General features: G+C 43.6%; 1 protein-coding gene across 7 annotated transcripts in view; it reads left to right on the forward strand.

Annotated features, from left to right (window-relative positions):
• The window catches only part of LOC6500572 (homeotic protein antennapedia), a 93,698-nt gene that overhangs the window by 52,827 nt on the left and 17,722 nt on the right, over window positions 1-23,149 (forward strand). The window contains exon 3 of one of the 7 annotated variants that reach the window (XM_044717597.1): window positions 16,718-16,788. The exons of 5 other annotated variants lie outside the window; for them this stretch is intronic. The gene's annotated coding sequence lies outside the window, so the exon portion shown is untranslated. Of the gene's footprint in view, window positions 1-8,312; window positions 8,645-16,717; window positions 16,789-23,149 lie in introns of those variants that run through there. One more of the 7 variants, XM_032451815.2, reaches the window with a different exon arrangement.

Here is a 23,149-nt window from a genome sequence, read left to right on the forward strand (position 1 = left end):
CGAAAAGAGCAGCCACAATGGGTAGCCAGGGGAGCAATTGCATGGAATTTGGATCAAACAATTGAGATATAACAAGGAGTGCACTTGGGGAAAAACTATAGCATAATTGTGGTCGAGAAAACATAAATATTAAAATGATATAAACATAGTTATGCTTTCTTAAAATTCATCATTTATCCATACGAATTTATTTTCCTTCTTGAAACCCATTTAACATTATTGGTTTTTTTAAGTGTCTTCTTGGGGACACATTCAATCTGGATCCAGAGCACCTTATGAAGATGTCGAGATCAATGATCGGGAGCGGCGAGTTCATAAATTTGTTTTATGAAGTGCCAGAGACATTTGTAACGAATGAACGATGAACGATCAGCGATTACGATTGAAGGGCCTTCAGAACGATGTTCTGTCTGATCCTTAAAGGGATTTAATGTCTCAACCAGGAGCCAGTCTGTTACAGGTTTTTTTTTCTTCTTTCAACGATAAAATGATTATCACGCGACTGTTAACTTTGTCAGCAACAGATTTTCCATTTTCGGCAAAATAATTCATTTCAAGAGAGAGGGAAATGAAAAGAAATTGAAAACTCAACAGAAAACTCAACAAAAATATATATAAATATATATATTTTCCTTACCTTTGGCCGTGGCGCCAATCGAAAAATTGTTTGCAAACATTTTTCGCCTGCATTTTTTGTTCACTTTTGTTTGCCAGCTTCTGTGTGGAGTTTCAGCAAGGTCCTGGATCCTGGCGTCCCCTTGGTCCTGCGCCCAACGGAAGCTGACAACGGCAACCGGCCAAAGGCAGTTGGCAGTCGTGTCGCCCGCCGAGTGAAAATAATCGAATTACTTTCAACAGAATAATTTCTAATTGAAAAATATTGTAACTCATGTAAGGCACGGGTTCTGGTCTTGCCAATTCTCCTGCCAGGACAACCCCCAGGACCAAAAAAAGGACGCTGGGAAAGTTGACCATTTTTGGCTGTGGTTGTTATTGTTGACTTTGCCATTTTCTGCTGGAGTTTCTTTAACTGATTTTAGGCAGTGCGTTGGTCCTTTGATTCATTAGGCCAGGGGAAAATCAACAAGGGGTTGTTCCGAAAGGATTCCGAGGGGTGGCTCCGCTGTGTAATTTCCTTGGCGCACGTGTAAGCGTGTGACGAATTTTTAAGTGCAGCTTGCCAGTGTAAATGAAGTTAAATAAACTAAGAAATAAACCACCAATCTTAAAATATTTACTAATTTTTTTTTTCTTTTTAAATTCCAGGTATGCATCCAAGGCTTCTTTGGTCTATTTCCTATATGGTTTCGGGTAAGAAACTCTGATCTTGATCTTCTTGTAGCTCCAAAATGTTGCCCCTCTCGATTCCCATGAGGGGAGCAACCCATTAGGCATTGTTCAACTTTAACTCCGCCAAGCATCTCTCAAGCGCAACCAATTAAATTTTTTGTTTTTCTTCTCCCGGAAAAAAAAGAGCCAAACCCAATCCCATGAATAAAATTTGGAAAATTTTCAGTTGCCCCTTCACAAATTGTTAGAGAGTTAGAGACTTTAAGGCAGACGCACTTCCATTTCCATTTCCATTTCGGCTGCCTGCGCTTTCAACTTGAGTGCGTCGCGAACAATTAACATTTTCCATTTTCCGGATGCCAGTTTTGGCTGCGCGGATCTTCCTTTGCACCTTTCCGTGACTCACCGTATTTATGAATATTAATCAAAAAGGAAACGGGGATGCTGGGGACAGAGTAGAGCCATGTCTTTGGCAGCCATGTTGCTTTTTGGCAGTTTCCGGGTTATCCGTTCCGAGCTCAATCAATCTGAGGAGCGCGGCGAGAAAACCCGCCCCATTTTTGAACTCGTGTGCTTGGACAGACGTACGCCATTCCAGATGCCACAAAATCTCTCCGGGCCCGAGGAGCGAGCGAGCCAGTGAGTGAATGAGTGAGTGACAGTTCGTCAGCTCGATTTTAGACACACTTCAGCCCTCGGCAGTGCCGCCATAATGACAGCACTCATCCGTCATTGTCCGTGTCCGTGTTTCCATGTTTCAGTTTCCGTTCATGTTTTTTTGGTTTTTCGGGGGTGTTTTTTTCCCAATACACACGCACACGCACTCGGATGCGGAGCTGGCTGCTGCTGGCTGGCACTAGAAAGTGTCCAAAAATCCGGCAAAGACAAGTCAAGTCGCCCTGGAAAAAATGTGTGTTCCCTTGTTTCAAAAAATGAGAAATGAAAAAAAAAATGTTTTCCATTTCGTGGGCTATATGTATTATTTTTTTTTCACCCTCCTAGGCGGCGAACGGAACACGTTTCTAAAATTGAAATTCTATTCCAATTTTTTTGTTGTTTTTTTGCTTTCTCCGGTTCGAGTAATCATTTCATGTACAGTTTTTGTACGCCTAGATTGGAACATGTGCGTTGCCAACACCACCACTAGAAAAACAGGAACAAGAACCCGCACAGGACAGGACATCGCATCGCTGCATGCATGTCCAGCCGCTTCTTCCCCATGTCCTTCTGCCCTTTTCTTTTTTTTTTTTTTGTTCAGCAGTGTCCTGTCCTTAGAAAATGTCGAAATTGATATTCGTTACAATGGAAACATTTCAATTTCCACTTGATGTTCCAAGCCATACATGGGGGGGCGTGTTCGATGCTTGTTTTTCTTTTATTTTATTTTCTTAAATTTTTCGACGGAAATTAGTCGCAGGGGTTGGCTCGATGACAGGTGCGGCTTGTAATTCGCTGTAATCTTATGGTCTCTGACTTATGGTTTCATTAGGAGGCTCTGGAACAAGGGACTTTAGAGTCTAAGGAGCCGATAGGGAGCTACTTCTGTTATACAATATTGTAAAATATTTTTTATAATCCATCTCTATCAATAATGACTAACAATTCTATTAGCCTTAATTATTATTCAGCGGGTAAAGTACCAGGCCACAAATGTGACCAACACCAGGGAGTAGGCTTTAACCCCCGACCCCACTCCCTTGGCCTTCAACCCACTCCCACGCTAGCACTCACACTCAGATACCCCACCCCCACATCACACACACACTCACAGACAGTGGCTGTCAGGATTGGGGCTGCCCGCTGTTCCGTTCCTGTTGCCGCCGCTTCTCTGCCGCTTTCTGGTGCTCTTCCTGCTGGCTTTTCCCCCAGGTCCTCCTTCCGCCTCCCGGCCCTGTTAACCCTCGACTGGTGATGATTACAATGATGGCTTCTCCGGGCTTCCTTTTTGTTTATTTGCAAGCTTTTGTTTTGCTTTCTGGCTGGCTGTTGCCAGCGGCGGCCTTTCGGGTTGATAATTTTTTGTTCCAGCCGCTTCTGTTGTTTTGGTTTTGTTGCTTTGTTTTTTGGCTTTGGCTTTGGCTTTTGTTTCATCATGTGTGCATTTCATTTCATTTGATTTCCTATAGCCGATGCACCAAGCCGAATTTTAGAAGACATTTTGGTCAAAATTACATAAAGGGGCAAAAAAAGTAAAACTTTAACATAGTTTTCTTTTATATTCATGTACTATAATTAGCTACTATTATGAGTGTAATATATTTTATTACTTAATATTACTAAATTTTTTATCTGTGTTTGATTGTGACGTCGACTGCGGCTGCTACGTCAGCGGAGGCAGCGACTGAGGCTTGTGCGCCCATGTTTGTTCTTTTGACAGGCAGTCAACCCGTCGTCATTTCATTTGTTCAGCAGCGCGCACTCAGCCATGTCCCGCACCACCCTCTTTTCCGGCACCACCACCCCCTGGCCCCTGGCCTCTTTTACACCCCACCACTAACCACCACCCGTTAGCAGAGCAGAAACAGCAGCAGCGGCAGCGGCAACGGCAGCAAAACGCCGTTTCCTTTCCCTTTTCAGTTTCATTTCCCGTGCGCCCAAAGTTGCCTCTTTTCCCTCAGTTTTCCACCTCCCGGACCCACAGCACCCTTCCCTTCCCTCTGGGCCCGGAATCGGCCCGGAGTCCGCCTGTCAGTCTAAAACGGAGAGCAAGCGGCAATGGCAGCGGCGGTAACGGCAGCGCCGTCCTTCTCGACCGAGGACCCGTCGCTGGGTCCGCTGTCCGGCCATTTTGATTTATGTGCGTTTCATTTCGTCGTTCAATACTCATATGCGAGCCGGAATGTGCGATTGTATGGGTGTTTCAGTATGCCTATGTGTGTGTGTGTGTGTGTGTGTGCGGATCGGATATGGGAGTTTGGAATATCTTTTGCCAGTCAACTCGACTCTGGTCGCTCCCTCTTGGTTTGAGCCTGCTGCCACAGTGAATATGGATGCGGGATATCCACACAAATGGTCATAAGAATAGTCCTGAAATAGGAAATATAATAAAGATACTACAGTATTACCATTTCCCATAGTCCTTGAGGTTGAATAGGAAAAAGGATGCAAAAAAAATTACATTAGTTTATCTTAAAATTAAACAATAGGAGAACCTATTCAGTTTAAAGAAACCGTATTTGAACTAATAATTTGTTATTATTAAATAATTTTTATAATTTCTAATCTCTTACCCTCAAGTGTTGTCCTGTTTTTGTGAGTTTTAGTTTTGTGGCAGCGAGTGTGCTCTCCCATTAGCAGTTGCATGGGAGGCTCTAATTTCGAGTCCTGGAGTGGATGCTGCCAGGACCACGTAACGTTTTTGATTTTCGTCTTTGTCAGCTTTTGGCCTGACAGCAGTGGGTCGACGGAAGCCAGGATACGGTCTAGGGGGAGTACGGTCCAAAAGGGGGAGTGGACTGGACCCTTTTTCCTAAGTTGAAATTTCAATTCAACGGATTTTGCGGCGAGAATTGTTTTTGATACGCCCGTGGCCATTGTCCCGGGCAGCTCCTTCCTGATTCGTGATTCGGGAATCGCTCCCAGGACATGGGCTAATGACGTCCCGCTTCAATGTCGCCTTGATTGAGGGGTTGGGGGGATTGTGGAAATCGGAGGAGGAAGTGTACAATGGGGGTGTGTGTGCCGCATGCAGGGGAGGCGGAGGAGAAGTGCATTAGACAGGGTGTATGGACAAGGATGTGAGTGCAATCAAGAGAATTGCCTCGCTTAATGGATGTTAAATGTGCTCGAAACAGATGCCAAATTAAATTAAATTAGCGCAATTGAAACTGAAGCGAGAGAGATTTTTGAAAGTTTTTAAAAGTGGATGCTATACACTATTGCTAAATGAATTGGAAGAATCTCTCTTATTTCCTCCTAAAATAAATTATATAAAATAATTCTTACATAGGCTCGTTATCTGGCCTCCAGCCCCAACGCGGATATACAGTTTTGAGTTGAAATTATAAAAAATAAACGACAGGCACAACTGTTGCTAGTTGGTGCGTTGAAAATGCATTAAATGAAGTTATCAAAGCCAGCACTTCCTCTCCCTGTCTAGCCCCCTGGGCTATGTGCCGTCTCTGTCGGAGAAAAAAAAACAGAATTTAGATTTATGGCTTCACGCAATTAGCGCTTAAATGTATGCAAAGGGATATTGAAAAGTCTGATATAGATTTGAATGCAGGACGAAGAACAGGACCTCGGGGCATAATGAAGTCATTCCTCCATTCCGCCGAGATGTGCCGGAAAGGAGGAGGAGAGGCGGTCTAGGAACTAGAAGTCCTTAGCCGGCGGCGTTCACTGACCGACGACACTCTCGATGACTTCCCCGTTTCCACGCTTTTCACTTTCAATTGCGGCTCAACTTTTTACTATATGTATCTTCCTCTCGCCTCTACAGAAGCGGCAACAACAATTGCGCCGCCAAAAGCAATAAATCTTTTTCTCCGTTTTTTTTTTTTTTCGGTTTTTTGTTTTTTTGGTTTTTGTTGCGTGCTCTTTGGCAACGGGAACGGGTGAGAAGGGAAGGGGGATCCCGAGTGGGGGAATATTTGTATTTCATATGCATGGCGGTAATTTTTGTGATTATGTTGTTGTAGCTCAAATTCAAGTTCAGCCTGTTCCCATAAACAAAAAAGTTGAAAAAGGGTTTCCTGGCTGCTAAACAAACACAGCCCCTTGGCCCTTTTTCGCTTCGGAATTATTATATATTCATGGCAGCAATTATCGGCATAAAATCAAAGCGCCATTTCGAAAACTACAAATAATTTTCAATTGTAGATTGTCTCTCGAAAGCTTTTATTAATTTATTTGTCATTTGTTTGCAATTGAATTTATTTAAAAATATTTTCTACATATCTTTGAATGTGCATTTAATTATTGCCAGATTACAAATTCTCAACCGCAAGCCATTTATTTGGATGTGGCTATTACAATTATTACTTCAATGGCACGCCGGCAACATTGGGCCAACAAGTTATGTTGGCCAAAACGCGGGCAACCCGAAACATGTGGCCAGAAACATTCTCAGCGAGTTGCCTGGCAACAAATGTTGTCGGAGAACACTCCGGAAATACTTTTATTAAATTGGCACTTTAAAACGTTTCAAATAAATTTAAAATATGGTTATAGATTAAATTTGTTTGTAAATGTGTTACTATTAAATAAAATAGTCCAAATAAATTTTTATAAAATATGTAATATATTTTTTAACCTCCTCAGATACCTCTGCTTTATCTGCTTCTCTGCTACTGCATTTGCTAAATATTCCTTTTATTTAGATATGAAGAGACTATATTAGATTACCCCCTTTAAACGTTACTATCCTGACTGTTTATCCTGACTCACTCACCCTCTATACTTTTACAAAAACAAGGCAGAAACAATGTATCATTTTCATTGGTCGCCGTGTGCCTGAGATTCCTGATATGTTGCTGATTCAATGTTGCAAAGCGCTCATTCGTCAGCAGAGATGCGAAAAAGTAGTTTAACAATACTAGCAATTAAATGAGAAAAATAATTTAACTATTAAATGTATTGCTGATATATAATGACTAAAAAAAAATAACCAATTTTATGTAGAACATTTTTTAATTAGCTTATAAGTAACATGGCTTTGAGATAACATTAATCCATTCTATCCCTGAAACTTTGTGAATAAATGATAAAAATTCAAGCATCAGATTAATATAATTTTAATACCAAGAACCCTGAAGTCTTTACTTTAAAATATAAATACTTTAAAATTATCCCATAACTAAACCTTTAAAAAAGCCAGAAACGACGGGAGAATCAATAATATGGGAGAGTTCGCGAGTTGCCAGCTCTCGAGTGTTGCCAGCAACATGTTGCCATGGGCCGGCAGCAACACAGCACTCGAGCCGGGCTCTTGTGATTCGCCTTATTCATTCAGTTCACTCAGTGAATGACTCGTTTTCCGCTCGGATGTCGGTGCGCGCTTGGTACACGTATCTGTACGTCGTATTCTCGCTTTTCGTTCGGTTCATTCCAATCCCAAAAAACTGGCGTAAAAATACACTCCAGCGGTCCAGAATAAAAATAAGATAAAGGAATCCCAAATAAAATACGAAAATAAATTCGAAAAGTTCTCGTTTCGCAGACAGCGGAAGGCAGAAGGCAGACGCTTCAGTTTCAGTTTCAGTTTAGTTTCGTGTGCAGGACGAAAGGCCACACAAACAAACAAAAACAGAAAAACAGGCTAGTGAGAATAAGAGCCAAGAACAGGAACAAGATAATAGTGACATAAGCGACCTCTTCGCAAATATTTTGGCGCAAAATGAGCGGGCGCCAAGTGCCGCGTGGTGGAGCCAATGCCTGACAATGACATGGAAAATTCGCCGAAAATCGCGCGTGGCAGCTGAATCTATCGCGAAACCCCGAATTAATTTCCAAATAATTCAAATTTCTTGTTGCGATACAAGACCATATACTACATCAGGGCTTATCAGATCGGCCCGGCAGCAAAGCTGAACGTTCGGCTGCCTTTTTTTTTCGAGGAAGATTACTCAGACTCACCGAGTGGAGAGATTGGCAATTTCACTTGAGTTCCTCTGGCTCGCCGATAAGACATCCATGCTATGCTGATAAGGACCAGAGGAAGGTCCGTGGCAAATTGAATTCGATTTCGATTTCGACCTGTATGAAAGCCAGCGGAGATACAGATACCTCTGTGTTTATGGGTAGAAAACGCAAAGCGTCGCGCCAACATCGAAATTATTTGCGTTTGCATCTTCTCGTCCTTTCGTTTGTCGTTCTGATTGCCATCGTGGTGGCGCGGTTTCTATTAATTTTGCTTTTGTATCGTTTGCAAAATTTCAAAAAATTCAAAAAGTTCATCATCAGCAGCGCCTGGAGAAACCCAATAAAAAATAATAATAAATATAAAAATAAAAACAGTAACGCAATCTCAATCTCAAAACATTCGCATCGTTTCCACATAAATATGCTTAGTACGCCTGAATTGTGATTGTAAATATATAATTATTCGAATAATAATAGTAATCATACAAATAATCATAAGTGTAAATCTTACGAAACGTCTACGTTTTTAAAAAAGAAATTGTGATATTATATATATTAAACGGAAAAAATTTGAAGTCGGATCGGAGCGGAAATAAAAACAACAATATTGTGTATATAGTGAGAGAATGAAATCAATGAATATTTTAGCTGAACAAAGTACACATATATAATTATAAATATACACGAATATATATTTTGGGCACCGTTTTTACACAACAATAATCTTACATATATCGAAAAAAAGACACGAAAACAATCACAGAAAACTAAGGTAAATATGGCGATTTAGGATTTACAGACTCTGGTATTTAGCTGATAAGAGTTTTTTTTGGCAAATTCTGGGAAATCATTTATACATTTTTTCACTTGAAATTATTTTTAAAATAGTCTGGGGTTTTTGGCTAAGCTTTGTATAATTTCTGCTTAGTAACTAGCAATTTTTTTAATCAAAGTCATTTACCCATAAACCAATTAGCTTTCATTCAGAATCTGGCAATACGATAGAAGTTTGCAAATCAAATTAATTAGCATAAACGCGTGTCGATAATTCAATATATAATCAGAAAGTCTCAGCCTGAATCAGAACAGCACTCGATGATTTATGGCGAAAAACAATGCAAGTCCGCCAGTGATATTCACGGCTAGTTGCTATTTAATTAGATCATTAATGCAGTTCATAAATCTTTCTCGGCCGCTTCGTAGTCGTCGTCGTTTTACAAAACAAATTAGCCTGAGAGCAATCGGAAATGGCGAATCGCGACTGAATCGCTGGCAAATCGCGGGTTAAACAGTCGTCGCGCGGTTCAATAATCAAACAAGTTGTTCCCTAAACGGCCCGACACACCAAAACGAAAATCATAAAATTGCACCTAATTGAAGCTGCTCCACCCCAGAACATATGAAATAATTAGCGTATGCAGTTGCAGATACAGATACAGCTGATAAGAGTGAGAGGAAGCGAGAAGCCGTGGCTGCCATTCCCCAATTTACGTTCTTATCCCCCACTTTCCCCCATCGCCGGCTCAGATGCAATTGCCAATGGCCATAAATCATTTCTCGCTCATATTTTCGCGCATATTTTTTTAGTTTTCTCTCATGTGGCACATGAATATGTTCACAAACACACTTGCCACCTATCTGGCCTATCTGGCGTATCTGTGTATCGGCTCGGCTGTAATAATGATGTGCGGCGAATGCTGAATGGCGTCAAAGCATTCAAGCAGCAATTAATTTAATTGCCGGCGCAAGTAAAACATGAAAAATTACAAGAATTTATCAATGTTTCGAGTATCTAATGAGAAGCGGATAATTCTATAGATGCATCTGAGATCTCTATCACGCTTTCATTGAATAAATAAATATTATTAAGTTATTAAACTTAACATTAGCAACACTTTTGAGTGAATACTTTGAAAAGAATATACTTTTCATCAACAAGATAATGGAAAGTGCATCTCCCCTTTATGAAATCGTCAACAAATTGCACTTCCCCATTTGCTCTTCATTTGTAAGCTGCCGCTTTCATTGGGCAAACAATTCCGAGCCGAGGCAGATAAAAACAATCTCTTTGTTGCCGCACTCGCATATTTATATAGTAAATATAACATGCTGTGGCAATCATTTCAACGCCTCCCGTTGCACAAAGCTCCTCACCCTACCCCAAAAAAAAACCCAAGGCTGTGGGGTAAAAAAAATATATGTATATATGAACAGAAAGCAAAAAATCTGTAAAAAAAGAAACTGCCAACTGTTTGGCGAAACTAAACCAGGCTCACAAGCCACCAACGGTGCTCAAAGTGAGGCAGAATGGAGGGGTTGGCTGGGGGAAGCCGACTTGTGGGACCCCGTCAGACAGCCGCTTTTTTTCCCCTGTTGTTGTTGTCTATCGGTTTCATAAGTTCTATGAATAAATTTCCATAAATGTGTTTATTTTTTCGTTATTTTTTTTTTTTTATTTCATTCTGCTCGTCGTCTGCCTGCCCCAGAGCTCGAGACTACAGCTGGTTCTGCCCGTAGTCTGATCAAAACTAAGGTGAACTATGCCTGCACTTGGGGAAAAGTCTAGAAACTATTTCACCCTTTACTTATTTTTTAAATAATAGCTAAAGTATTTCCTTTTTTTTTAACAAAAGTACCAGGTATGCATATTTTTACCCAATAACTAGACTATGATTTTTTGTTGGTATTTATTTGGTATTTTTTCACTGTAAACGTCGGATGCAACTACTGCAAAATGCAATTCAGAAAACAATTTTCAATATAAGCATCAAGTGACTAAATGTTGCTGCTGCCGTGCATGTTTCTGTTGCTTTTGCGCGTGTGTTGGAAGCGACAGTTTGACTGACATTTTTCTAGCATATCGTTTACGAATTCGTTAGATTTTCCAGCATGCTCTCGAGTCTCTGGAGCTATAGCTGTAGCTGTAGCTGCAGTTGCTTGTTGTTAGTGCTGTTCAACATGCTGTTATATTGAATAACACACGCACTCCAACAACTTCTGACTATGTGGCAGCGTAAAGACCGAAGTCTGGCCCAGACAAGTGCAGGCTGTCATCTAAAGTTGGGCTTGAATGTGGCGAGGGGAGCCAGGGGAGCTGGCTCCCATGTGGGTGTCCTCTTTGTGTCCTCTCATGTGACTCCTGTCACTTGCAGTTTTCCCCGTGCTCTGTATTAAAAATTAATTTTGAATAAGCCCAGGCATCGCAGCCACACACTAATTGCTTTATAATGAAGCTGTCATTGTCACCTGTCGCCCGATAATCTCTCGTTCTAACAAAAGTACATCTTCAATGCAGTTGTCAGATGCACTTTGACTCTGCAATTAGTTTACAAATTTTATGCGCTTCGCTTTATCGGAGCAGCCAGAGCAGCATCTGCATGGCTCCGGGACTGGACCTGGCCAGATGATCAAAGGCTGGCCAGATAATCTCTGTCGCTCTCCGGTGTCCATTAATATGGAACGACAAGCAACATCGTCCGGCGATTGCCATCAATCTGGCATTAATTTCAATTTCAATTTCAGTTTCTGTGTGTCCCTCTTTCTCTCTGCGATAGAAATGTCACAGCTCTTAATCAAAGCGCCGGCGGCAGCTTGGGAAGATTTGTTCGATATTTCTGTTCGCAGATTTGCGCTTTTTTTTTCGCTGATTTTAATTTGCTATTTCTTCGAGTCTGGCCCAGATTTTGAGTCAGCCAACTAGTTCCCATTGATTTCGAGTCTCTGGCCACGAATAGCCATTAATTTGGCTTAATTTAGAGCTGTTGATTCGCAGATTTATCAAATGTGGGAGAGGTTCGGGCGAAGCTTTATGGCCGATCAGGTTACTCGAATAATAAAAACTAATGAGCTGATGTCCGATACAAAAATAAGATTTTATTCTGTGGTGTTTAATTATTAAGACAGGGTCTAGCCAGCGAAAATATAGCTCTTCAGTAAGAGAATACTAAATGAATAATTCTTTTAATAAAATGGCCAAAACCACCATGGCTGGCTACCCATTTTTCCTTCTTTATTTTTTTGGGTCAGTAGCAACTGTCGTTGCGTCTGTATGCGCCGATCTTGTGGCATTTGTTGTTGCCGCGGGTGTTGGCCTTTCCATTTAAGCCGATGCCATTGTCGAGGCCTCCTGCTCCCTGCCCCGCAGCGGCCAAGATGCAGCGGGAACAATGTGAAAGGGCAGCCACAAACAACAATAGGGTAGCGTGGAGAGGGGGGGATGTTGGCCACGTTAATGATGACACGCGCCCAACTAGACGCTGCGGCGGAGATCCCAAAACAAATTATCATACAAGAGCCAGGAGTGGACGGGCCAGGAAAGGAACGACAAGCTGTGGCAGGAGGCAAGGGAGGGCTGGGGTTAGTGAAGAGGCATGCAACTGGCGTCAACCGCCAACGCAGTCGGTGGATGCAAGTGGATGCGGATCCACGGGCTCATGTTGCAGTTGTTGCTGCTGGATGTTGCTGCTGTTGTCGGTACAAATAAGGCGAGTGCACAATAGTGCACCTTTGGGGCAGTTACAGTGGCAGCAGCAGCAACAGCAGCAGCTGCAGCTGCAGTCTACAGTCTACAGTCTGTGGCAACAACAACGGCGGAGGCAGCAGCTTACCGGGGATTAAGTCAATTGCACTCGAATGTCAACCAAATGCCGCAACAAGTTGCCAACGTGCAGCCAATAACTTAATTAGCCATGGACGTAGGCTCCACGCCGATGCTGCTGCTGTTGCTGCTTCTGTTGTTGTTTGTTTTGCGGCTGGAATGAAAATAAAAAGGATAAAAAGTGGGAGTAGGACATGATTCAGTTGGAGTTATGTAATCCGTTTAAGCCACAGAATATTTATGCTTTCCGAAAGTAGATTTAAATGCAAGTACTCTAGACTAATTGCTCCTTGGATATGTTGATTTATTTAATAGAGAGTCCTATCAGAAGAGATCATTAATTATCTGGCCATTACTTTACTTTAAATAACTGAAAATTAAGTCGATTTATTTTTGGAAACAAGCTTTATGGGCCAAAACTGAACTCGACTCCCATTCTGATCGCCAGTTTTTGCTCTCCTGTCCGAATTCAAGGCTTTTGTTTTATTTTTTGGCTTTAAACACAAGCCCCAATGAAGTAACCCAAAAAAAAAAAAAATCCAACAAAATGAGACCTGAGTGCGGCGCATAATTGTCGTTTTCCTTTGAACTGCAGCGCCTGCAATTTGCTTATCGCCAAGTGATCGCGATTGCCAATAGGAGGGAGGAGGGAGAGCCCCCACCGGAGGGGTACGGCTGATACTCAGCCATTGTTGTTGCCGTGGCGCTGTCGTCTTCGCTGTAAGTTCGAGTACATTTCAATTAATTAACATTCAACTGCACATGCGCAGCGACATCACAACAAAAGCGGATACCGAAAATTGCCGATTGCGCCAGATAAACTCATTTACAGCGGTTAAATGCCACCGGCGGCGCACATTGCCAACACTCTCGGGGCGGTCCGGGTGGATCGGCGGTGGATCGGCGGTGGATCGGGCGGATCTGGTGGCTCAGTGGTGGAGCAGTCTGCACACAGACTACTTTGGGCTATGGCGGCAGCGGTGTCTATTGCGCATTTAAAACGAAGATAGCCACTGGAAAAAAGTTATATGCTTTTCTCTCCTATAGGCCTAGTTAAATTTTGTATTAAGCTAGTTTTTTTCTCAGTGTGTTGGACCTTCGCTGAGGCCTCTGATTGACAACGATCCGAGCGATCCGAGCGATGCCTATCGCTGCACACGTTTCTGGTTGTGGCTCTTTCTGGCCGGCTTGTGGCTGATGGCTCTTCTGCTGTTGCTGGCCACCTTGTCCAGGTTGGCCAACTCCATGTTGGTCTTCCATGTTCGTGTTCCAAGGCTCTGGAAATTGTCATGTTAGTTTTGCGGCCCGACGAACTCCGCCGCTGAGCAGAGAGATTCTTATCGCCACGTCACGTTACAAATTTATGCCGCAGCGACATTAGAAAAATTATTGTAATTAGCCAGGCTAAGAAGGAGATATAGGTGGAGTTGTAGGCCCCCGGAACGAAACAGAAGTTGGGTCGCCAGTTACCAGTAACCAGTAACCAGTTACCAATGGCAGTAGCAGTCGCAGTCGCAGTTGTTTGTGGCTGCCTTGTAATCCTTTCCACAAACAGCCAACGGCGACAGGCGACGCCAATATCCTGCTCACACAAACACAAACACACATAGAAGGATGTGTACAAGGAGGGTGTAGTATCCACATATGACAGCCGGGAGATTATAAGGGCAACCGTGTAAAGTGTAAAATGTCTTAATGATAAACAAACAGAAAAGTTTTGCCAGCGCTGGTTAGAATTCGTAGAGGATAACCACCCACGCATATTGGGAGTTGGACACCCTCCGTTGAAATCCAGGCGAGGCGGGACAAAAAACTGTTCAACTGCCTGATATGTCTGGGTTACACGTGGCGTATACGTTATATTTGTTTATTGTGTAGGGACAGTGGGTAGAGATGTTACTTTTTGGGGAAATAAAGGTTGCTGGCTAATAAAATAATAAATAATACTATTAAGAATTCTTCAGTTATGAGCTCTATCTTGCCATTCTTTGGAAAATTTCTATTTTTCTTTGAAGAAATCTGTGATGTAGCCACTGTTCCGTTGCTATTTAGAAATTTATTCACAATTCTTTATAGACGTGTTACAGCTCTGCCTCTTTCCCACCACCCGGCCAACGCCCCCCCATATCCCCTTTCCCCAATTTTTTGGCCGGCTACAATGAAATTGCATGTTAGCACGCAAAGGCAGAATACCTCCCCCTGGTGACCCACTCCGCTGCTGCTCCTGTTTGGCCCGCTGCTGCTGCTGGTGTTGGTGTTGTTGTTGGTGTAATGTCTTCTTATTATGCTGCGACACTGCTCCGGCCCCGCCCCCCAAAAGCTGTGGCTCGTGGGTAGCTGGCTGGTTATTGGCAAATAAAATGTCTAAGCGCGCAAATTTTGTACAAAAAGCAAAAAAAAAACAGCTAAAACGGGAGAATAAATAAAATATGGTTTCGTTATCAGTGGAAGGGATCGTGTATGCGGCTAATAACATGCAATTTCCACAAACAGCAACAACAAGCGGCACGCATGCCACAACCACTACTACTAGCACATTGTATATAGATTGTACATGGATTTCCTGGCGGGGCTCCGGCCCGAAAGGAAGCAGGTGAAAAGTAAACCATTTGCATGAACACCCACGGGGCGTATGACGATATGACGACGACGACAACCCAAGGCGACCCGCAGTGGTGGCCCAAAAAAAAAGAGACTGAGGCAGGCTTGTAGCCAAGGTGTTGAAACTAAGCGGTTGGCGGTCGAATGGCAAGATATTAATGGTTCTTACCAGAAAACTATAAAGTTGTAGAGCCTTAGAGCCATAAGACTCCATTCAGAGATCCTTAAATGTCATTTTTTTAACCAATAGCTCCCAAGGCAGGCCCAGAACTTGTTCCCGAGAACAAAGCGACACACGATCCCAAAGAAGATGCTCCTCGGCGACAGACGGAGGGCAAACATGAATAAAATTTGCGTAAAAGTGGAGAACAAGCGAAATTTGCTGCCAGAGGGGAGGGCAGGATGGACGGCAGATGAGATGAAGAGCGGCATTTCAATTGGATGAGATAAACAGAATCGGAGTCGCAGATGCAGCCAGCCAGCCAGCCAGCCGCTCGCTTAATAAAATAATGCGACAGAAGGAACGACGGCGATGCCTGCCCCTCATGATGATCATCAAAGATGATGATGATTGTGGCTGTGGAATGATTGAGTGCGTGTGTAGTGGTGTGTTTGCACTTGTGTGGCGCGAAGTGAATTAATGGCTTAATTGAAAAATTTGTTCTCGCCATGAGAATTTACTGTTGCCAGTCGCCAGTTGCCAGTTGCCAGTTGGCTCTCTTGCCTCGATGGAAGCAAACAATGTGACAGTCGAATGGACAAATTGCATATAGAGGCCTATATATGATCTATTTAAAGGCAAGGGGTTATGGAAGATGCCTCCTTTAAAATAAATATTTCGGGAGAGAAATATTTCTCTTCTACCTGATTTGGCATCTTTATTAAGGCCAGCACTTGTCCGCCATAAACCAGTTTTTGAGCAAAGGATGGTACGGGGAACCTGCATCCAGTCCAGTCCAGTCCAGTCCAGCATCCACGTCCACCATCCACGTCCAAGGGGCACTAATCAATTTCATATCAATTTGTAAATTTGCAATAATTACGATAATTAGCTGCGAGTATCTGCCAAATGCGTTGGCCTGACTGGTCGAGAGCCCCACTCGCCCCTCTCCGAGTGCATCCCAAGAATGCAGCGAGGTGATAATGAGATTTTCAATTCAATAAAACATCAGGCCGGCATTCGCACTTGCCAATTTTGGTTGGCATCGAGGACGGAGACGAGGCCGGTCCTCAAGAAATCTCCGCATGAATATTTCATTCAATTTACACTTTGCCGTTGGACCTGGTTTTTTTTTTCTTCATTTCAGCTTCGACTGGCCGAGGACTGTCCTGGCCTGGCCAACTAATTAAGTAATTTTTTCGCTCTTGTGACTTTTGCTGTTGTTGATATATTTTCTCGGCTTTTTGCTCAGCTTGCTTATTATTTTTATGGCCTTTTAATTGGTATTAAAAGGTATTTGGAATTGCAAGTGAGTTAGGTTGGCTGCCAGTGACTTTTCCTTTAATTAATTTTGGCCAAAGATTTAATTGGTATCGGAAAGCAATCGAGCTTGAAATTGGGATAATAATACTATGTTAATTATAGAATATAAGACTAAGAATCTGTAGCATTTAATTAATATTCCATTTCACCCTCTTTCGTTTCAGGTAAATATCCCTCAAAGGACTACAATGGCAGAGAATGAGTTTACTTTTCAAACTCTTTTCTTTATCCCCGAGTAAGTAATGTAATTAAATGCGAGTGCAATTTTCCGTTCCTACGTTTTGGAAAAGCGAAAGGAAAACTTCAATAACCGGGAGATGGGATAACTTTGGCCTGGCCAAGTAAAAACCACCCCACCGCCATACACACAAACACACACATGGAAGGACTTACCCCATTTTGGTCGGGGTTGTTTTTCCCATTCGAGCCGAGCGCCATGGATGAAAGCAAAAACAAAACAATGGGAAAAAAATCGAGGAAAAATCCACCCGGTTTTTGTGGTGCCTGCGATTACGATGTTCTAATGCCATTTTCAGTTCTCCACCTCCCTTCTTTTTTGCGCCCAGACCTTGGTATTCATCCATATGGGCAGCTGGACAGGAGCAGGATATAAGTGAAACTGGACTAACCTTATCGGTTGAGTGCCTGGCCTGTTTTAGTTCTGGTTATGGCTCGAATTCATCTTCTGGCTCTGCCTCCAGTTTCCACATCATTTTCGGGCCCAAAGGCTCTGCATTTCTCCATCATCATCTCCCCAGCTTGTTGCTTTTGTAGAATGTTCACTGTACGCCACATACATATCCGATTTTGGGTCTGAAAATTCCCTGGAGAAGTGAAATCTCAGCTTCTGGCAGGAAGGAATCTGTATCTGTGCGGGGGTTGCTGCTGCTTTCCCGCAATATTGTATCTGCAAAGTAGTTTCAGATACTTCCAGCTACTTACCAATGTTCTTCCTGTTAAATGTTCGCACTAAGCGATAGCCAAATTGCAGTTGAAATGTTTTTATCGATTTAACAGAAGTGTGTGTTCCGAGGGAGTTGGGAGCTCGTGTTTGTCACGGAAAAGTTCAAATGCCGGAAAACAGATTTCCGAGACAGCGGAAAAGTTCAATGTATCCTAGCCAACAGAACAGTGGGCTTAACAACCCAATTAACTAATGTTCTAATAAAGAATATTAATTTTAAAATTAAATAAAGGACTCTCGTCCCACTGTCCTCACAATTAGGTGGTTTTCACGCCTTTGAATGGCCATTTAATTACTTTAATGAATTTGTGAGTGCATTTCGGCGGAGAGTCTCTCTGCAATTCGAGGTGTTTTTTATTGTTTTTTGTTGTGCGAGTCCTGCCCCCTCGGCCATTTGTAATAATTAGACTAAATGGCTGGCAGGACTCAGGCGCTGAAACGAGGCGTGGGTGGTGACGAGGTGAGGGAAATTTTTTAATTAGCAGCCAACGCCGCCAACGCTGGCAGGCTGGCTGGAGTCTCGGTGGTATGTTGCAACACGTGTATGCCGCAGTACAGTGCGGCACAATGGATATATGAGCATTAACACTCAGATGTATACGCACAAATCCCCATGGACCTCTGGTTTTTGGTTCCCAAAACAAATTCGTGGCCAACACAAACAGCGAAAACTACTTTGGGCCCAAGGTGTTAGCTGGTTGGCTCTGTGGCTCTTTGGGTCTCTGGCTGTTGGGCTGTTTGGTGGCACGATGTCAGCTGCGCATTAGGCTAACGTCCCCCTGGCACGCCTCCTCCCCCTCCAATGGGCGTGTTTGTGCTCCGGCTGTGGCTGCGGCGACATTTGCTTGGCAGCTCGTCATGTTGCCAACTAATTTCATGAAAGTTGACACAGAGCCGCATGTGAAATCAGGCTGGTGGTGGTGCCGGCTGAGTAGGTGGTTGCTTTTCCCTAACAATGCCCAATGGAATTGTTTCGTTTTTTTTTTTCCTCCTCCTGGTTTTATTTTGTGGCGGTGACTAAATTAACATTGACATGCCTCATGGTTGTTGTTGCCACATGTGCTTGCCACTCCATGGGCGGCAGGAAAATGGAGTTTGGGGCCGGGCCGGGCAGAACCGAGAGCAAATAAAATATTCACACATTTTCCATTTCATATTTTGAGTGGCCGCGTTGAAGTTTGTGGCCGGCACTAAATGAAAATGAATTTCCATTTCCACTTGTCCCCTGGCCCTGTTTTGTGGCGCCGCGTAATTATCATATCATGGGAGGTGCGAGGACGAGTTGCTCCCCGGAGTGCAATGAGTGGGGTTTGTGCCCCAAAAGGGATTAACTTTTTTATAAACATTAGTGCCACCTCTACTTCTATGCTTTTAATAAAAAAATTAAATATTTAACAAAAGGAGGGACATTAAATAGTTGGCCAACTCTCTAAAAGAATATTTCTTTTCACTTTTGTGGGTCAGTGGAGGCGCCATCAGAAGGAAAATCAATTAAAAACTCGTTTGCCAATTAAGAGGCAAGAAAAAACTATCCACATATGTGAGCCGTCATTTGCTCAACTTTCGTTTAACAAAGCACTTTGTCGCGTTTTGTGCGAAAATCTTCTGGCCCCTCATTTTTCAGCCCGCTGATTTCTCAGTCAAGTTCAGTTCAACAATTTGCTGTTGCTCGCTTCACTTTTCCCCCAGCTTGTTGTGTTGTGTTGTGTTGCTATGTGGTGTGCTGTGCTGTAGTTGCTGTTGCAGTGGCAGTTGCATTGTTGCATTTGTTGTGCTCCCAAGGCATTTCACGCTCGTTGGCAGTCGGCGCCGACTGAAACACAAAACTGCGGCAAAAACCGGCAATAGAGGTGGTCTTTTGGCCATTTTCTAGTAGAATGAGGAAGAAATACAGATCTTTTTGTTAAGAAATTAAGGTTTTTTAGATCAAAGATAGATAGTATCAGGATCAATAATAGATAGATCACTGTCTCTATCCAAACTAATTAAAAGAAAGTATGTTTCTTTATAAGAAATATATATCTTTCTGTTTGGAAATGGATTTTTATTTTTATAGTATCTAGAGTAAGTGGTAAATGGTTTTTTAGGATTAAAGATAGTTAGATAGTTAGAAATAAAGATAGATAGTATCAGAAACTATAAAAAGGATCATCTTCAATCCAACTGATATCCAAATCTCAAATCATAGACCCACTTCTGGGCACCTTCGAGCAGCAATGGAGGAGCCAACGAGCCGTTGCCAGACATTCGAATGATAGCTCCGGAATGGGAGGAAAGCGTCAGACAAAAGCCAAGTCAACTCAAGGCAGGCAGAAGCTATGCAGCAGATGGCTGGGAGGGGGATGGATGGCGGATGGGGGATGGGGAGGCGCCCTCAACTGGGGCGGTCGCGTTTTCCATTTCGTTGAAGTGGAAAATATTTTGTAAATATTTTCGTGTATTCCGCTCCTTCCTTTTTGGCCCCACAACATTTTGTTGTGCTGTTTTTTCTTTGATTTCGTTTTGTCTGTTGTTGCTCTGCCTCCGCAGTTGTTATTTTTGTAAAGCTGTGAGTTTATTTTCCGCACCACCCCCTCCTCAACAGCGCACCACCGCCCCACCGCCTACCACTGCCGTTGGTGGCTTGTTCTGTTTTGTATTTTTACAAATATTTTGTGTAATCTTTAAAGCAGACAATGATGACAGCCAGCGACGATGGCGGCATTTTGTGTCACATCCTGAAGACTTCTCCGAGAGCTGGCTGGGAGGGATGGGTGGCTGGTGGGGGCTGGTGACAGTGGGCGGTGGGCGGTGGGTAATGCCAAAGTATTTAAGCACGTGCACGCACAGTGGAGCTGGGATTCTGATGGGGATTACAGGACGGTCCCTGGGGCAACATCATCATTGTCACTTGCAGCAGCCCTTTTTGGACAAAAAGAGAGCAGGGAGATGTATAAGTTTCCTACTAGACCGACCGACCTCCTTAGCGAGTCCCCACCGTATCCCAGTACGCTCTACTGCGGTATCTCTTTTGCTGAAATGGACTCATATTTCGCGACAGGCTGTTAGTCAGCAATTCAGTTGCTCTCGGGTCCCGAAGTCACTGAGCCTGTCATGACATTCGCCACGAGCTGGGTGGCTGGGGGGGCTGCCAGGAAGGAGGGGGCGTGTCACTGGGGGTGATACATCTTATACATATAGATTCTTTTTTTCCAGCCTTTTGTTTTAGCATTTTTGCAATGTTGGCCTGGCCTGCCTTGGCTGTCGAGGGTTTTGCTCGTCGCCCGGCTTCTGTTGCGGAAAATAGAACAAAAGTTTTTGTCGCTGTCAGAAAAGTGTCAGGCGGCAAAGTTGAATGCTGTCCCAAGGAGAGAGTAGAGGGCTTGCCAGGACAGAGAGAGGAGGACCTGGCGCAGAGGGGATCAGGCGATTTGAATAAGTAAATAAAGTATGAAATGGGAGCACATGGCGGCAGATGAAGATGACACTGCTAATGCGATGGCAGATAATCGAAAGCAGGTTAAGACCGCAGCGGGTAGATAGCAGAAACTTTTTATTTTGACTCGGACGGAGCTTTATCGATTATATATATTTCAGGGGTGGATGATTTTGATTGCAAGTCCCAAGCAAGAGGTCTGGAAATAGGCTTCCCCTTCACGTAACTTCGCTTAAATGACTTTAAGTCCCCTAGATTGCTCGATAATTGATTAATAAAAGCTTTTCGGCCTCAATTAATGTTGTTCAATTACGTGCTGACTTTGTGACACTTCCACGCAACTGATAGGAGGGAAGAACCTTTCCAGATAATCTCTGACACTAACAGGCAATTAGACAAACGGTGACTCAACCTGGCCCAAAACCCCGTCACGTAGGCCAGGCTAATTGCTCTATTTTCCCTCCAGCCCTCCAGGGTAGGGAGTTGCTGATTTTATGGCGAGTACCTGCCCAGGACCTTTGTTGTCATGTGTGTTGCATCATCTGCGCTCATCCTTGAGCGTGTCCTTATGCAACAACTGCAACTTTCACCTTTGCCACCCGCTGACTTCAGCGAGTCTCCGGGACTCACCCAGCGGGTGGCTCAGGACAGGTTCTAGTCGAAGGTTTTCCCTGAAAATATCTGAGGTGAAATCTGGAGAGAAATCGGATTTGCCAACTCTTCAGTTTTTTGGCCAAAAGGTTACCCATTTCAACTCTTTACTCAGAGCTCAAGTCCAGCCAATTTCACTTTCCGCGCTAAAAACATTATTTATTTTTTGTGGCGCAACCAATTTCCCTTCTTTTCGTTCGGCCAGCGGTCATAAAATGAAATTTAATTACCTTCCACTTAAATGTTTCTACGCGTGGTTGATTGCGATACCGGGGCAGCACATATAATAAAAAAAAACAACCTTTGCAAATTGTTGACAACATTGCTGTGCTGGTTTCCACTGTTTTTCTCGAGGGTCAACAGTGGAGCTAGAGCTGGAGCTGGAGCTGGAACTGGTCAGGAAATTATAATTTTCACACGCAACCCGCTCGGAAGGTCTCTGGCCCAGGCACTTAACAATTCAATTGTGGCACAATACATTTTTCAAAGCCAACTGCACTTAACAAGCGGCCTGGCGGTGACAAACGGTGGAGATAGTGGACGGAGCCAGCCTGGGTTTGGGAACGGGAATGGATCCTCCGGGTTGCGTGCAGGAAGATCTGCGTGAGGAGTCTCCATCCCAGACTGGAGGTTGGAGGATGGTGGCTGGAGGCTGGAGGCAATGCGCATGCGTGGCCTGCGTTTTACGCATTTCGCGTTGTAATGAAGGCATTTTTGCCATCCCCCATCCTCCATCCTCCATCCACATCACATACACGAATCCGATGTGTTGGCCATGTTTCATTTTGCCAATCAATTGGCCTGCTCTGCTCTGCTGTGCTGTGCTGGATCGAACTGAACTGTTTTTACTGAGCCGTCTGCTGCCAATCAACGGCAACAGATGAAGTCCAACATGGATGGATGTCAGTTGAGCCGGAGTGAAGTGGATGCGGAGTGTGGACAGCAGCAGACAGCGGTGGCTGAGGTCCTGCGGTGTTATCGCGGCAGGAACGATCCATCCGATTGATCGATGATTCGATATGATCGCAGCAATTTATGTATTTTGTGTGTGCGTGTACATTGTCAAGTCGTTCAACTTATTCCGAGATTGTTTTTCATCCATATAGTATATACATACATATATATATAATTGCAATGGCGAGTGAAGGAGATGGAGATGGTGAGCGTATCCAGGATCATTAGCAATGCAGTTGCAGTTTTAATTGCATCTCGGATCGGGAATCTCTCGCCGGATCTCTCGATGGAATTGCAGACGGGGAGTCAACCATTGCAAATGTGTCAATTAGATTTATTATCAGCTCTTGTCGTTGTCCATTTCAGTGTGTGTTCACTGTCTCTGGCCAGTGGCCACCACTCCCTCCCAGTGGTCCACCTCCCAGCTGGCTCGGCTGGACCGATTCCCCGAGGAGCCTCTGACTTGGGGCAGGTGCCTTCACACTGTGCCTCATGTCCATTAGTAAATGCTAAGTATGCGCCAATTAAATAGCCAGGAAAATGCCTTATTCTGCCACTTCTCCGCGATCATGGCCAAAAATTTAAATGCAGCAAAAAAGGGAAACCGAAAGG

Source organism: Drosophila ananassae, chromosome 2L, assembly GCF_017639315.1.
Source record: "Drosophila ananassae strain 14024-0371.13 chromosome 2L, ASM1763931v2, whole genome shotgun sequence".
NCBI classification, from domain to species: domain Eukaryota; kingdom Metazoa; phylum Arthropoda; class Insecta; order Diptera; family Drosophilidae; genus Drosophila; species Drosophila ananassae.